The sequence below is a fragment of the Mastomys coucha genome, unplaced genomic scaffold (genome assembly GCF_008632895.1).
Source record: "Mastomys coucha isolate ucsf_1 unplaced genomic scaffold, UCSF_Mcou_1 pScaffold5, whole genome shotgun sequence".
Taxonomy (NCBI): domain Eukaryota; kingdom Metazoa; phylum Chordata; class Mammalia; order Rodentia; family Muridae; genus Mastomys; species Mastomys coucha.
This window is the reverse complement of record NW_022196911.1, coordinates 97,425,837-97,440,178: the sequence shown is the minus strand read 5'-3', so window position 1 is coordinate 97,440,178 and position 14,342 is coordinate 97,425,837.

Here is a 14,342-nt window from a genome sequence, read left to right as displayed (position 1 = left end):
GTGTGGTCTGTGTGTGTGATGCATGTGTGGTGTGTGTCTGTGGTGTGTGTGTGTGGTGTGTGTGTGTGCTATGTGTGTGTGGTGTATGTGTGGTGTGTGTGGTATGTATGTGTGGTGTGTGTCTGTCGTGTGTGTGTGGTATATGTGTGGTATGTGTGTGGTATGTGTCTGTGGTGTGTGTGTGTGATATGTGTGTGGTATGTGTGTGTGGTGTGTGTGTGTGTGTGGTGTGCGTGTGGTATGTGTGTGTGGTATGTGTGTGTGGTGTGTGTGGTGTGTGGTGTGCGTGTGGTATGTGTGTGTGGTGTGTGTGGTGTGTGTGTGTGGTGTGTGGTGTGTGGTGTGTGGTGTGTGGTGTGTGGTGTGTGGTGTGTGGTGTGTGGTGTGTGGTGTGTGGTGTGTGTGTGTGTGGTGTGTGGTGTGTGGTGTGTGGTGTGTGGTGTGTGTGTGTGTGTTAAAACAGTGTCTCCAGCCAGGCTGACCTTACAGTGTCTCCAGCCAGGCTGACGTTACACTCTCTCTGTAGCCAAGAATAACCCTGAGTGACCCCCCCTCCTGAGGGCTGGGATCACTGTCTTGAACCACAACTCCTGGTTTATAGGAACACACTTGTGCATGCTAAGGCAAGCACACTACCAAGCCAATATAAGTTTGATTTAGTATTTCTTTTCTTAACAAGTTTGAGTCGGGTTTCTTTTTCCTCTCTCCTACTAATCAATCGATGGGGGAGGCCACCGTGGACTGTGGAAACAGGCTGGCTCAGCGGTTGTCACCTTCAGAGTGAGTGACCCAGTTCATTCGCTAGAAAAACAAGTCTGGGATCCAGGTGGAGGTGGGTTAATGATTGTCAGCCGCTGAAAATGGCTGACTTATCTCTGGTCGGTGAGAAAGTTCAGGCTGAGGACCTTGACCTGTCACCTGTTGACCAGGCAGCGGCAGGCTGCTTCTCAGGAGTGACTGGACATTTTGTTCACTGAAAATTACCTAAAGGCATCTTGCTCCACTGCAAACAACTAAAAGCTGGCTGCTCTCTCCCTTCCTCCTGTCAGCCCAGGAATCTGCCTTCCCTCCAAATCAAAAAAAAAAAAAAAAAAAAAAAATCCCTCCCAAGTCCCCTCCCCCAAAGAAGTAGTTGTCTCTGCCAGGACAACCAAGCTGTTCCCTCAGGGACAGATGGCAGGCCCTTTACTCATTCCCAACATAACTTTTGGTGATGCCAAACCCTCCAGTATTTAGGGATCATTCCTTCTGTCAAATTTGATCTTTCCTGCTAGCCCTCTGGTTGGTGACACACTGCAGGGGATCTTCTCTTTCCTTTCTGACCATGTAGTACCCCCTGAAAGTGCCTCCCACCAGAAAAGTGCCTAATCTACTTCTTTCAGAACCCAGGGCCTTGTGCATACACAGCAAGTCCTCTCCCACAGAGCTAATGGAAAAGATACGTAGAACTCGATTTTGAAAACTGACCTACTGTCTTCTGGGTGCAATGACCTGTACCTCTAGTTGCCAGCTACTCAGGAGACTGAGCTCAAGCAGTTCAGGGCCAGCCTGAGTAACAAAGCAAGGCCCTGTCTAATTGTGAAATTGTGAGAACTGTGTCCTCCCACCCTCAAACAAAAAAACCCCTGGTGATTCAGGGTTAGATGACTCAGCAGGTAACCTTTAGGTAGCTAAGCCTGAGGACCTGAGTTCAATCCCCAGGACCCACAGGGTGGAAGGAGAAACCTGATTCTGTAAATTGTTCTCTGACCTTCAAGAGCATGCCCACACACACTCGCGATCAATAGATGTATTATAAAAATGAATTCACAGGTGGTGGTGGCATGTGCCTTTTGGTCCCCACTCTTGGAAGGCAGAGGCAGGCGGATCTCTTGAGTTCAAGGTCAGCCTGGTCTACCAGCAATTTCCAGGACAGGCAGCGCTTCACAGAGAAAACCTTATCTTAAAAACAGCCATCAGACAAACAAACAAACAAACAAAAATTTCACTTAGTTAAGTAAGAAATACAAAGGGTTAAATTTATGCCCAGGGAAGCCAGTCCTCCCTCAGTGATCCCAGGACACCAGGACACTAAGGCTACTGGAACCAGCTCAGATCTGATGGCCACGTGTCTCAACAGAAGGGCCCCTCCTACCCCCCCCCACCACCACTTGGCACCTGCCATGCGCAGTGAGCTTTCTGTGCCCTCAACTTGGTCCTTGTCATCTTTCATTAGTTATTCCAATAGCTGGGAACCTTTCTTCTCAAGCAAGCACCGGTCTTATGGTACACAGCGGTCCTGTTCTTTCCAGGAGTCTAGCTGGAAGCATTAGGAAATGAGGAGTCCTGGACAACGTTAACACCCCACCACCACCACCCTGAGAGTTCATAGATGCTGAGAAGGGAAGAGGTGAGGTCCCAGAAGTTATTATGAAGACAAACATTGAGGTTGGGGAGGCCCTGTGAAGCCAGTGGCTGGCGGCTGCCTATTTTTAGACATGAAAAACACAGCAGGGCTCAGCTAAGAAGTAAACAGCCAGCAAGTGGTTCCCCAATCTCCACAGCTCAGGATGTGCATGGAGGAGGAGGAAGCAGGGTCAGGAGAGTCCAACCTGCTTCCCTCTTGGATGGGCAGACTGGGAAAGGGCACTCCTTTGTTTTTCCTCTTTTAAACAACAGTGGGGCAGGGATGCGCTTAGCTACCTTTTGGCTCAGTGATAGTACCTTGGAGCACAAGGGCCAGCCTTGGGAGCAGGGGACTGAGTGACATTTTAAGCACTTTCTCTTTGGAAGGTTTGGAACAGAAAGAGGTCGCAAGAATCCAGGGGAACTTTCCAACCAGAAACCCAGCGGCAAGAAGCTTCTTGCTCCCCTCACCTTGAACCCCGAGTGACTTTGACTTCTTCTTCATGCTCTCTTGCCCTTACATTTCCTATACATACCTCCTTTTTTTTTTTTTAAAAAGATTTATTATTATAAATAAGTACACTGTAGCTGTCTTCAGACACACCAGAAGAGGACGTCAGATCTCATTACGGATGGTTGTGAGCCACCATGTGGTTGCTGGGAATTGAACTCAGGACCTTCGGAAGAGCAGTCAGTGCTCTTACCCACTGAGCCATCTCACCAGCCCCTACATACCTCCTTTTATTTATCATGTCTTGGGGTGAGTAGTATACACATGTGTGTGCACATGTGGATCTGATGTGGAAGCCAGAGGTCAAAGGTCAATGTCAGGTGTCTTCTACTTCTCTCCACCTTAATTTTACATTAAAGTGTTTTTATTTATATTATTTTATTTCATGTGCTTGAGTGTTTTGTCTGCTTGCATGTTCATGTACTATTTGTGTGCCTGGTGCCCACAGAGGTCAGAGGAGAGCATTGAATCCCCTGGAACTGGAATTATAGATGGTTGAGAGCTGCCAGGTATAGGTACTGGGAGTAGAACCTGGGTCCTCTGCAAGAGCAGCAAGGGCTCACAACTTCTGCGCTATCTTTCCAGTCCCTCCAGCTTGTTTTTTGAGACAGGCTTTTACGGAATGCAGTACCTGCCAGTTTGGCTGGACCGGCTCATCAATGATTCCCAGGGTCCACCTGTAGTCACTCTGGTCCTCAGTGCTGGGATCACAGGTGAAATCTCAGCTTGGACGGATGCTGGAGACACGATGACGGGATCTCTGGTTCTCATGCTTGCACAATTGTCCGTTCTGATTTCTTATTTGGTTTTTTTTTTCAAGATTTTATTTATTATATATATATGAGTACACTGTAGCTGTCTTCAGATACATCAGAAGAGGGCACCAGATCTCATTACAGATGGTTGTGAACCACCATATGGTTGCTGGGAATTGAACTCAGGACCTCTGGAAGAGCAGTCAGTGCTCTTAACCTCTGAGCCATCTCTCCAGCCCCCTAAAGTAGCTCTTTCTACTCACCATTTCAAAAACCATGCATTGGTTCCAGTGTCCTACAGAATGAAGGTCAAGGTCAAGTTCACATAGTGTCAGATCCCAGGTTATCTTTCCAGTCTTGTTCCCTAATGACCTCTCTTCACGGTCCCTGCACCCCATAGATATTGGGCTGTAGCTTTTGCTCCTCTTTCCACGGGGACTGTCACTTCTTTCTGTTGCACATGTCCATATTCCAACCATAGTCAAGGTCAAGCTATGTAAGCCTTCTCAACACAGTGATGCTCTCCTCTGACTAAAAGAGCTAACCCAACCCCCAGTAGCACTTAAGTGGTCCTAATCTTGGGGCACAGATCGCATTGAAGCATGCATTGAAATTGTTCTGTTTATAACTTGAGTCTTTCCCTTCTATGTTGATCTTTGAGGGCCAAGAAAGTATCTCTTTCAGTCTCTAAAACTGAGCTCTGCTCACCTAACAGCCGCTCAGTGTGAATGTTGATTGGATGGTGGAGAACATGCTCTTAGCCCTGGCCCTGGCCCCTTCGACTTTGACAGTGCCTCGATTCTTATCAGGACACAAAGTTACATCTTTAGCCTTTGAATATGAGTCTGGTCTTGTGACTTGCCTTGGGTAATGGGATGTTGGCAAAGGGGAGGCAGGGGAGGCTGGGGAAATGGCTTAGTTATAAAATGATTATTGGGCAAGTGCAGGATCATGAGTTTGTGTCCCTAGCACTCGCATAAATAGTCAGCCATATGGTGTGCTTTTGTAACTCCAGAGCTGGGGCACAGCCAGGGACAAGTACCCAATAAATAAGGTCCAATTTTAGTGAGAGACCCCATCTCAAAAATGAAGTGGAGGGCCGACTAGATGGTTCACTGGGTAAAAGTGCTTGCTGCCAAGCCCAGAGACCTGAGTTTGACCTCTGGAACCCACAAGTTGGAAGGAGATAAACAACTGCCACAAATTACCCTCTAACTTCCACATTCACACAGTGGCATGTGTCCATCCCCCATGCAAAACAAATAGATGTTAAAAAAAAAAAAAGACAGCAATTGAGGAAGTCATCTGGCCTCTACAAGCAAGTACAGGTACATACGTATAATACACACACACACACACACACACACACACACACACACACACACGTATGTTATTGAGTCGATGCAGGAAAAGCCCTAGAAAGTGTTTTCTCACTAGAGCTTGCTTGCTTTGGGCTGTGGTTGGCGTCCTAGACCATAGTGGCAAGCCTATAAAAGTCCTGTTGCTAGAAATGCAGCTATAGATACATAGCTACTTTTGACAACCCAGACCCTGTCCACTAGCCAGATAGCTGCAGCCTTGTCAGGAGAATCCAGGAGAAAGAACTGCCTGGCTGAGCTTAGCCCAGGCTACCCACCCTATGTGGGCAAAGTAAATTCATTTGTTGTTCTATGCCACTAAGTTTTGTTGTTTTTGTTTTTTGTTTGTTTGTTTTTTGGTTTTTCGAGACAGAATTTCTCTGTATAGCCCTGGCTGTCCTGGAACTCACTCTGTAGACCAGGCTGGTCTTGAACTCAGAAATCCGCCTGCCTCTGCCTCCCAAGTGCTGGGATTAAAGGTGTGCGCCACCACCACCCGGCTAACACTAAGTTTTTAAAATGATTGTTTACATACTTACTGAAATAGCTTATCACCAGATGGTGGTGCCCCCTCATCTTTAAGTCCAGCACTTGGAAGGCAGAGGTAGGTGGATCTCTAAGTTCAGAGGCCAGCCTGGTCTACAGAGTGAGCTTCAGGACGGCCAGGACTACACAGAGAAACCCTGTCTCAAAAAACAAACAAACAAACAAACAAACAAACAAACAAAAAAACAAAAAACAAAAAGAAAAAGAAAAAGAAAAAAAAAAGCCTATGAATTCCAGTTAGTAAAATGTTAAATAATAGCTATATGCACTGAACATTTACTATGTTCAGGACTATTTTAAGAAAATGCATGGATTATACTTAATTCCCTTTTTAAAAAGCATTCATATATATATACATATACATATACATATATATACATATACATATATATGCTTATTTTATGTATGAGTATGCTGTAGCTGTCTTCAGACACACCACAAAAGGGCATCGGATCCCATTACAGATTGTTATGAGCCACCATGTGGTTGCTGAGAATTGAACTCAGGACCTCTAGAAGAGCAGCCAGTGCTGAGCCACCTCTCCAGCCCCTTGATTCTCATAAAAATCCTGAAGTAGGTTTTATTACTCTCCCTACTGCATGGGTGATAAAATTGAGGTACTAGGGATGTTAAGTAACTTGTCCTAGGTCACATTGACTGGATCAAATCCCAGCAGTGTCGCTCCAGAGGCAGCCTAACCACTAACCTAAACCACTGTACCCCATTGCTTCTGCTTGTCCAGAGCAAGAAAACACCAGCACACTGAACTGCTGCCTCCAAACCATTCCCTCCCTCCCCTAGCAGCTTCCTCGAGGTGGAAGAGAAAACAGTGGTCCAGTTCCTCTGTCACTGCCCCTACTCCATGGCCTGTTGGGTCTACCTCCAAGTTCAGGGTTCCTTCTGAGCTAGGGGAACTGCTTTCCTGACTTGCTCATATCCACCCGCCCAGAACCCTTTGTCTTCAGTTCCTTCCTGCAACCTTTGCTGGACAGGAGTTTAGATAATAGCAGTGTCCCACGGGGAAGGGAAGTGCTTGGGCCTACCCTGTCAGTATTGCCCTTTGGCCTTGTGTCCTGTCCTCAGCTGACAGTGCAAAAAGAGTCGGTTATTCACCTGGGGTCTTTGGACTTCCACTCTTTTTTTTTTTGAGGGAGTCAAATGTGAAAATGGATGTGAAATGGCTTTTTAAATTTTAAGACACAGAAGCGATGTGACTCTAATAACGCTAATGATGACTGCCTGCTCCAGTTTCTTTCTTTTTTTTTTTTTTTTTTTTTTTTTTTTTTTGGTTTTTCGAGACAGGGTTTCTCTGTATAGCTCTGGCTGTCCTGGAACTCGCTCTGTAGACCAGGCTGGCCTCGAACTCAGAAATCCACCTGCCTCTGCCTCCCAAGTGCTGGGATTAAAGGCGTGCACCACCACTGTGACCTGCTTTTCGTGTAGATTCTGGGGACAGAACTCAGGTCCTTATGCCTTCAGAGCAAGCATTTCCCCTTTCCGAGGAACTCTAGCTCCATGCTTCTTAAGCAAGGGATACAGGTAGGCAGTTCAGCATATGAACCTCCATCAGAGCGACAGATACAGGCAGGAATCAGGGAGAGCAAGTAGCCACGTGCTCCGGAGAAAGTAGCAGAAGCGATCAATGTTTGAATTGAGTTTTACTGGGAAAGACCTGCTTAGTAAAGGCATGGGGTCTAGCGTGTACCACAGCGGGAAGCATCAGGCAGGCTGGAGAGTAAAGGGCTGACCCCCTATGTGTGGGAAGCTCTGAAGATTTAAAGGAACAGTTGGCCAAGGAAAGATTGTAGGAGAGAAGGTAGGAGTTCACTTACTTTGTACTTGCCTCTGGGGCTGAGAGTATAGCGCTATTGGCAGAATGCTTGGCTAATGTGCGTGAAGCTGGATTCAATCCCCAGGATTGCATAGACCTGATGTGGTGGTGTGTGCTTACACCCAGCTCTGGGGAAGTAGTGGCAGTAGGGCCAGAAGTTCAAGGTCACTCAAAGCTACCTAGTGAATGGGAGGCCTCCTAGGCTACAGGAGACCTTATTTCAAAAATTGAAACCTGAGAGATTAATCTGAAAGTTAGGTGTGAGCACCGTGTCTGGGCTCACGTGTCAGCACAGGCCCCCTGATGTCTGCTTGCATAGTTCAACTGTTTCTGGATGAAATCATTTCAGTTCAAAGGAAGCCCTGAGTTGTGATTTGAATTCACCTGTGCATCTAGGGTCGTCTTTTAGAGAGAGTCCGGATTCGCCGAAGTGATCCGAGTCCGGATTCGCCGAAGTGATCCCCGAAGGCCAGTTTGTTTATTTACAGAAACTGGCAATGCTAACACACTGATCACAAGAAACAGTTTGTTTATTTCCAAGAGAGAAGCAAGGCCTGGGGTCAGAGTTTAATGGAGCTTTTCCTGCTCAGCCTGGTTCAGCCCCTGGGACCAGCATAAAAGTAGAAGAGAACTGACTCCATGGAGTTTTCCTCTGACTCCCACATACATGATGGTATATATACATGCCTACACACATGCCTGTGCGTGTACACACATACACACACCACCAGCTCACTCATGTTGGGCTTGGGTTGTGCCCCAAAGAGTATTTGGGTTTGGGTCTGGTACTGCTATACACTCAAATGCTAAATACCAGCCCCCAGCATGTTTGCCCCCAACAGGCAGATCCTCTGATACGCCAAGTGATGCTTTTCGAACCTTGCTGCCCAATTTAAAGCTGTTGGTTAAATAAAAATGGCTACAGCCAATTACCGGGGAGAATAGAATGAGGCAGAGTTTCAGTTCCTGGGCTAGCGGTTGCATATAGGGACCTTGAGGAAGGAGAGAGGAGAAGGTGAAAAAGGAGCATGGGAGAAAGAAGATGGAGAGGGACAGGTTTCCATGAGATGGGACGGACCAGGAGCATGAGCCTGAGTGGCATGCTCCCTGAAGACAGAGCAATGGAGCAGAAATAACCTGACTCAAACTGCAAGTCCTTGGGTAGCACAGTTGGGAAGCAGACAGTCTAGCGTTAGAAAAACAGACTAGGGGTGTTCCAGGAATTGTGCAAGTGCTGATTAAATGGATCCCTAGGACTCTGCTGCTCTGTTGCTGTTAACTAAGGGTCTGGCTGGGCCATGTTAATCACTGAGAGTTTATTAAAGTCCATTTATAAAGGAGTGTTTCCCAAACGGGGGGGGGGGCAGGGGGAGAAGCTCTTTCCAGGTAGGCCAGGGCTGCAGCCTTGGCAGGCAGCTGCAACTCTACTGAGAAGACACAGTTGTCCAAGGGTCAGGCCTGGGCTGCATCCACCAGCCCTGGCCCCAGGTGCTTGGTCAGAAACTCATCACAGCTGTCAGCTCCTTGGCTCAGATCTGCAAACAGCTGGCTCTGGCCAGGGGGTGTCCAGGGCTGGATAGTAGGAAATGTGAGGGGGCAACAAGGAGTGAGGCCCACCTAACTGTCTCTCAATTTTTCCTCTTACTCTTCCTTCTCCTAGGCCTGTCACCAGAAACCTCAATAGGTAGAGAGATTGAAGACATGCATAGCTAGACTCCCACCACCTCAGGCTCTGGTTCTGAATAGGAAATAGCAAGGCTGAATGACAGAAAGGACTTTGGCAAGGATGTCTCTCTTCTGGCCTCTGGATAGCGTCATCAAAAAAAAAAAAAATGGACAAAGCACACAGGTACTCAGGTCAGGACAGGTGCAAGTGGGGCTGGGGGATGAACTTTGCCTTCAAGTGACTCAGAAAAGTCATCTCTGTCCTGTTCAAAGTAAGCAACACACTCTGAGCAGTGGGGAGCCACATGTGCACCAGGTGTGTTCTGGAGAACAGCTGGGAGCTAGCACCTTGCCTAGCACCTGAGCCACAGCTGGATTCCGTTATCCCCACTTTTCTTCCTCTAGTTAGAAGCACTTCTGACATTTCTTCCCCACCCCACCCCCCAGAAGTCCTGTCCCTCCACCACTACTCCCTGTTCCCTATCTCCTGTCCCTGTCCCTGTCCCCAGCCACCACAATCCCCCAGCGACTTTCAGTGAATCACACACACAATGAGCAGAAGCCAGGGAGGAGCCGAGCTATAGGGCTAAGCCATGTTCATTCATGGAGGCTTGGGGGTTTCTAAGCATTGGCTAGGAGGGTGTGAGGTGCTGAGCTGCTTCCTTGATGAGGATCAAGGAAGATGCACCAGGTAACTGTAACCCTCCTGCCCCCTTGAGCACGACTGACAAGCAGGCCAGGTCACAGGTCAGATGTGGCTGGGCCGCTGACCTCAAGGTTAATGTACTAGCCAGCACCTTTTTTTTTTTTTTTTTTTGGTTTTTCGAGACAGGGTTTCTCTGTGTAGCCCTGGCTGTCCTGGAACTCACTTTGTAGACCAGGCTGGCCTCGAAGTCAGAAATCCACCTGCCTCTGCCTCCCAAGTGCTGGGATTAAAGACGTGTGCCACCACTGCCCAGCTCTTGTCTGTTCCTTTAACTAGCTTCCTCTATTATTTTCATGAGAGCTGGGTGCAGCCTATCTTTGACTCCTCCTGTCAAATCCTTTTCATTTTGTCTACCTTTCATTTAGACATCACTTTCAAACATGGCGATTTCTCCTATAAATTTAATTTTAATTTAAAAATGTGCACTAAGGGTGTGTTTATATCTCAGCCCAAGGGATTAAAAGTGTGTGATGTGTCTGCATTCCATCACACAGGCCTAGGTCTTTGGTTGTAATCCTTTGCCAGAGCAGCCATGTTGCTGGAATAAAATTCCTCTACAGATAAGGCCTCCGGAAGCCTAAGTCTATCTCTAGCTGCACTCTTGGAACTTTGGTGGCAGATCCTCTCCCTTGTTCTTGAGAGCTGTGGGCATGAGCTCCTGTCAAGGATGTGAGAAGCAGAAATTTCCAGCGGGATGGGATTTCCACACAGTTCCCCTCTCTCTCCATGGGGTAGCCCTCCCTCTCTTCCAGGAAGCTGAAACCTGGTTTCTGTCTTCCTCACCTGCCTTCTGTATTCTGAAGCAGCTCTCTGGGGCGCAGGGTAGGGGGCAGGACTATATGATAAATATTGTTCATTGAAAACACATTTTTGGAACATTCTGGTGAGCATTTGGCAAACAAACAAACCATAAGTGGTTTAGAAACATGGCTGAGGGGGTAGTCTAGTTAGTGCAGCGTTTGCCTAGCACGACCGAAACTTGGGTTCCCTTCCCAACGTCACAAAACGCCAGCACGGCAGTGCTCGCCTGTAACCCCAGCCCTCAGGAGAAGGATGAGTTCCAAGCCTTTCTCTTCTGTACAGAGCACTCAAGGCAAGCCTGAGCTCGGGAAGACTTGGATCTTCACAAAATATCAAAATGGACAGGAAGAGTGTGCGTGACAGATTCTGTCATCTCTGATGAACAATCCCTTGACTCCTCTTGTCTCTCCTTCCAGGGAGGTCCCGAGTGGGTATAGAGGACAGATGTGGTCAGAGAACTGAAGCCATAGAGAAAAGAGGGTAAAGGTTGGTGGGAGGGGTGGGGGAAAAGCGCTGGAGCGCTTCCCCGACACTGGAAGAGCAGCTCACTGGGGAACTCCACGGGACTCCAAAGTAAAGACTGAGTGTGTGCGCGCTCAAACCCTGGTGGATGTGGAACTCTGCCTTCTTCCTACCCACCCAAAGCTTGGAGAAGGGCCAGCTTCAGGGAGGAGCCTGTAGCCCCACCCCTCCTCCGCCACCCAGCCATCAAGGCAAGGAATCAGAAGGGGCTTTCCCTGTGTCATCTAGATGAAGGGTCACACTGCCCCTGTGGGAGCCAGCGTTCTTTTATCAAAGCTCTCTTCAAAATGTGAATACAAAACATATCAAAAGAAGAATTTATTCCTGGGCCAAATGTGCGTGACCCTGGCCCGGAACACAGGTGTAGGTTGCCTCAGGTAGCATATCCCAACTCGGAAGTCATTTCATGGAGTTTCAGACCTAAGAAAAGTCACAAGCCAGGACATTTTCAAATACTTCGGTGGAAGTCTCAGGTTAGGGGGATTCAGCAAAGTAAGGAGACCTCCGGTGTGGATTCCAGATGTTATCCCACCATGTTGTTAGCTTTTAAGTAGTTGGAGGTCGGTGGTTTGCTAAAAGAGTTTGTTTGTTTGGAGTGTTGGCTGGCTTTTGCTTTGAGACAGGGTCTCATGTATCCCAGGCTAGTATTGCATTCACTGTGTAATGGAGAATGACGGTGAACTCCTGAAGCTCTTGTTTATACCCTTGTACTGGCTGTTTTTGTGTGTCAACTTGACACAGCTGGAGTTATCACAGAGAAGGGAGCTTCAGTTGAGGAAATGCCTCCCTGAGATCCAGCTGTGGGGCATTTTCTCAATTAGTGATCAAGGGGGTAGGGCCCCTTGTGGGTGGTGCCATCTCTGGGCTGGAGGTCTTGGGTTCTATAAGAGAGCAGGCTGAGCAAGCCAGGGGAAGTAAGCCAGTAAGGAACATCTCTCCATGGTCTCTGTGTCAGCTCCTGCTTCCTGACTTGCTTGAGTTCCAGTCCTGACTTCCTTTGGTGATGAACAGCAATGTGGAAGTAAGCTGAATAAACCCTTTCCTCCCCAACTTGCTTCTTGGTCATGATGTTTGTGCAGGAATCGAAACCCTGACTAAGACAACCCTTCAAGTGCTGCGATTACTGGATTAAGCAACCATATCACAATTCAAAAGTTAAGTACCTTATAGTTGCAAAGATGTTTTGTCAGACACACCAGTGGGCAACAGATTTCTATTAAAGAGACTGAAGGCTCGGATGGTGGTGGCGCATGCTTTTAATCTCAGCACTCGGGAGGCAATGGCAGGTGGATTTCTAAGTTCGAGGCCAGACTGGTCTACAGAGTGAGTTCCAGGACAGCCAGGGCTACACAGAGAAACCCTGTCTTGAAAAACCAAAAAGAGCCAGGCAGTGGTGGTGCATGCCTTTAATCCCAGCACTTGGGAGGCAGAGGCAGGCAGATTTCTGAGTTTGAGGCCAGCCTGGTCTACAGAGTGAGTACCAGTACAGCCAGCACCACACAGAAAAACACTGTCTTGAAAAACCAAAAAAAAAAAAAAAAGAAAGAAAGAAAGAAAGTACAGACGTAGAGGAGGAGAGAGTGTGGGACTTCGAGGCAGGAAGGAGATCCGGAAGCAACAGGAAGTGCACACCAGTTTCCCATTGAAGATGTTACACTGACATTTGCCAGTACCCATGGTCCATGGTCAGCAGTAGGACAGTGGGTCGAAGGGTGATTTCCTGAGACCAGCAACCAGATCCATGCAGTTGGAAGAAGGGGTGTGTGGAAGACAGAGCTACTTCTGCCTGCTGGAGCTGCATGGCCAGGCAGAGGCTTGACAAGATATAGGTTGCCAGGGAAGATCCAGTCAGTATCTGGAGACTGAAGAACAGATTTTTCAGCTGCCTCAGAAGGCTAAGAAAGGAGTACCACTCATTCAAGGCCAGCCAGAGCTATGTAGCAAGCCAGGCCACCCTGAGCTACATACTGAGCCCTTTTCTTAAAAACCTAACTGAATAGTCGGGCAGTTGTGGTGCACACCTTTAATCCCAGTACTTGGGAGGCACAGACAGGCAGATTTCTGAGTTTGAGGCCAGCCTGGTCTACAGAGTGAGTTCCAGGACAGCCAGGGCTACACAGAGAGACCCTGTCTTGGAAAACAAAACAAAACAAAACACTTAACTGAATAAACAAACACAGAAGGAAGATAGCAGACTATTCCTGAGTTGCTTTGCCTCCACAGACAGTGTGGATTAATGGAAAGAAACCAATGGGCATAATGGATTCCACCTTTAATCCCAGTACTCGGGAGGCAGAGGTGGGTGGATCTGTAAGGTCAAGGCCAGACTGCTCTATGTGATAAGATGTAGGCTATTCAGTGTTAGATAGTGAGAGCCTGTGAAAAATAAAAATTAGAAGAAAGGGGGGAGGGCATAAGGGGACTCCTCCACACGTTCCAAGGTTTATTATGTTTTTTCCCAGTCACCCTATGCATTGTGTAAGTGTACACAAGCGATCTGACCACTTACTGGGAAATCAGCTTCCTAGAAAGGGGATTGATTGGTGGGGAGGGTCACCCTTTGATCAGCAACGGAACACACTACTGTCTGTCCTGGAGTGTCTTCGAACTCTCACTCCTCCGCCCCAGGCCACCTTTTGTTCTCTGTAAGATCAAGGTAGACATCCCATCCTCTAGGGCCGTGGTCCTCAGCTTTCCTAACGCCGCAACCCCTTTTATACAGCTCCTCATGTTGTGGTGACCCCCAACAGGAAAGTTACTTTCACCTCTACTTCAGAGCTGTAATTTTGGCACTGGTAGGAATCTTAGTGGAAATGTCTGTGTTTTCTGACGGCAAGCCAGCAAGCACCTCTCTGTCATGGGCTCTGCTTCAGTCCTTGCCTCCGTGTTCCCATCTTGAGTTCCTGCCCCAACTTCTCTGCATGATAAGCTAAAAGAAACCTTTTCTTCCCCCAGTTGCTTTTGGTCACGATATTTTATACAGCAATAGAAACCCTAACTAAGACAGTTTTTGTTGTTGTTGTTGTTGTTTTGGTTTGGTTTGTTTTGTTTTGGTTTTTCGAGACAGGGTTTCTCTGAGTAGCCCTGGCTGTCCTGGAACTAACTCTGTAGACCAGGCTGGCCTCGAACTCAGAAATCTGCCTGCCTCTGCCTCCCAAGTTCTGGGATTAAAGTCGTGCGCCACCACCGCCCGGCACAGGTTTTTAATTGTTGCATTTGTGTGTGTTCCTGGGCATGAGTGTTCATGTGTGCAAGAGACAGG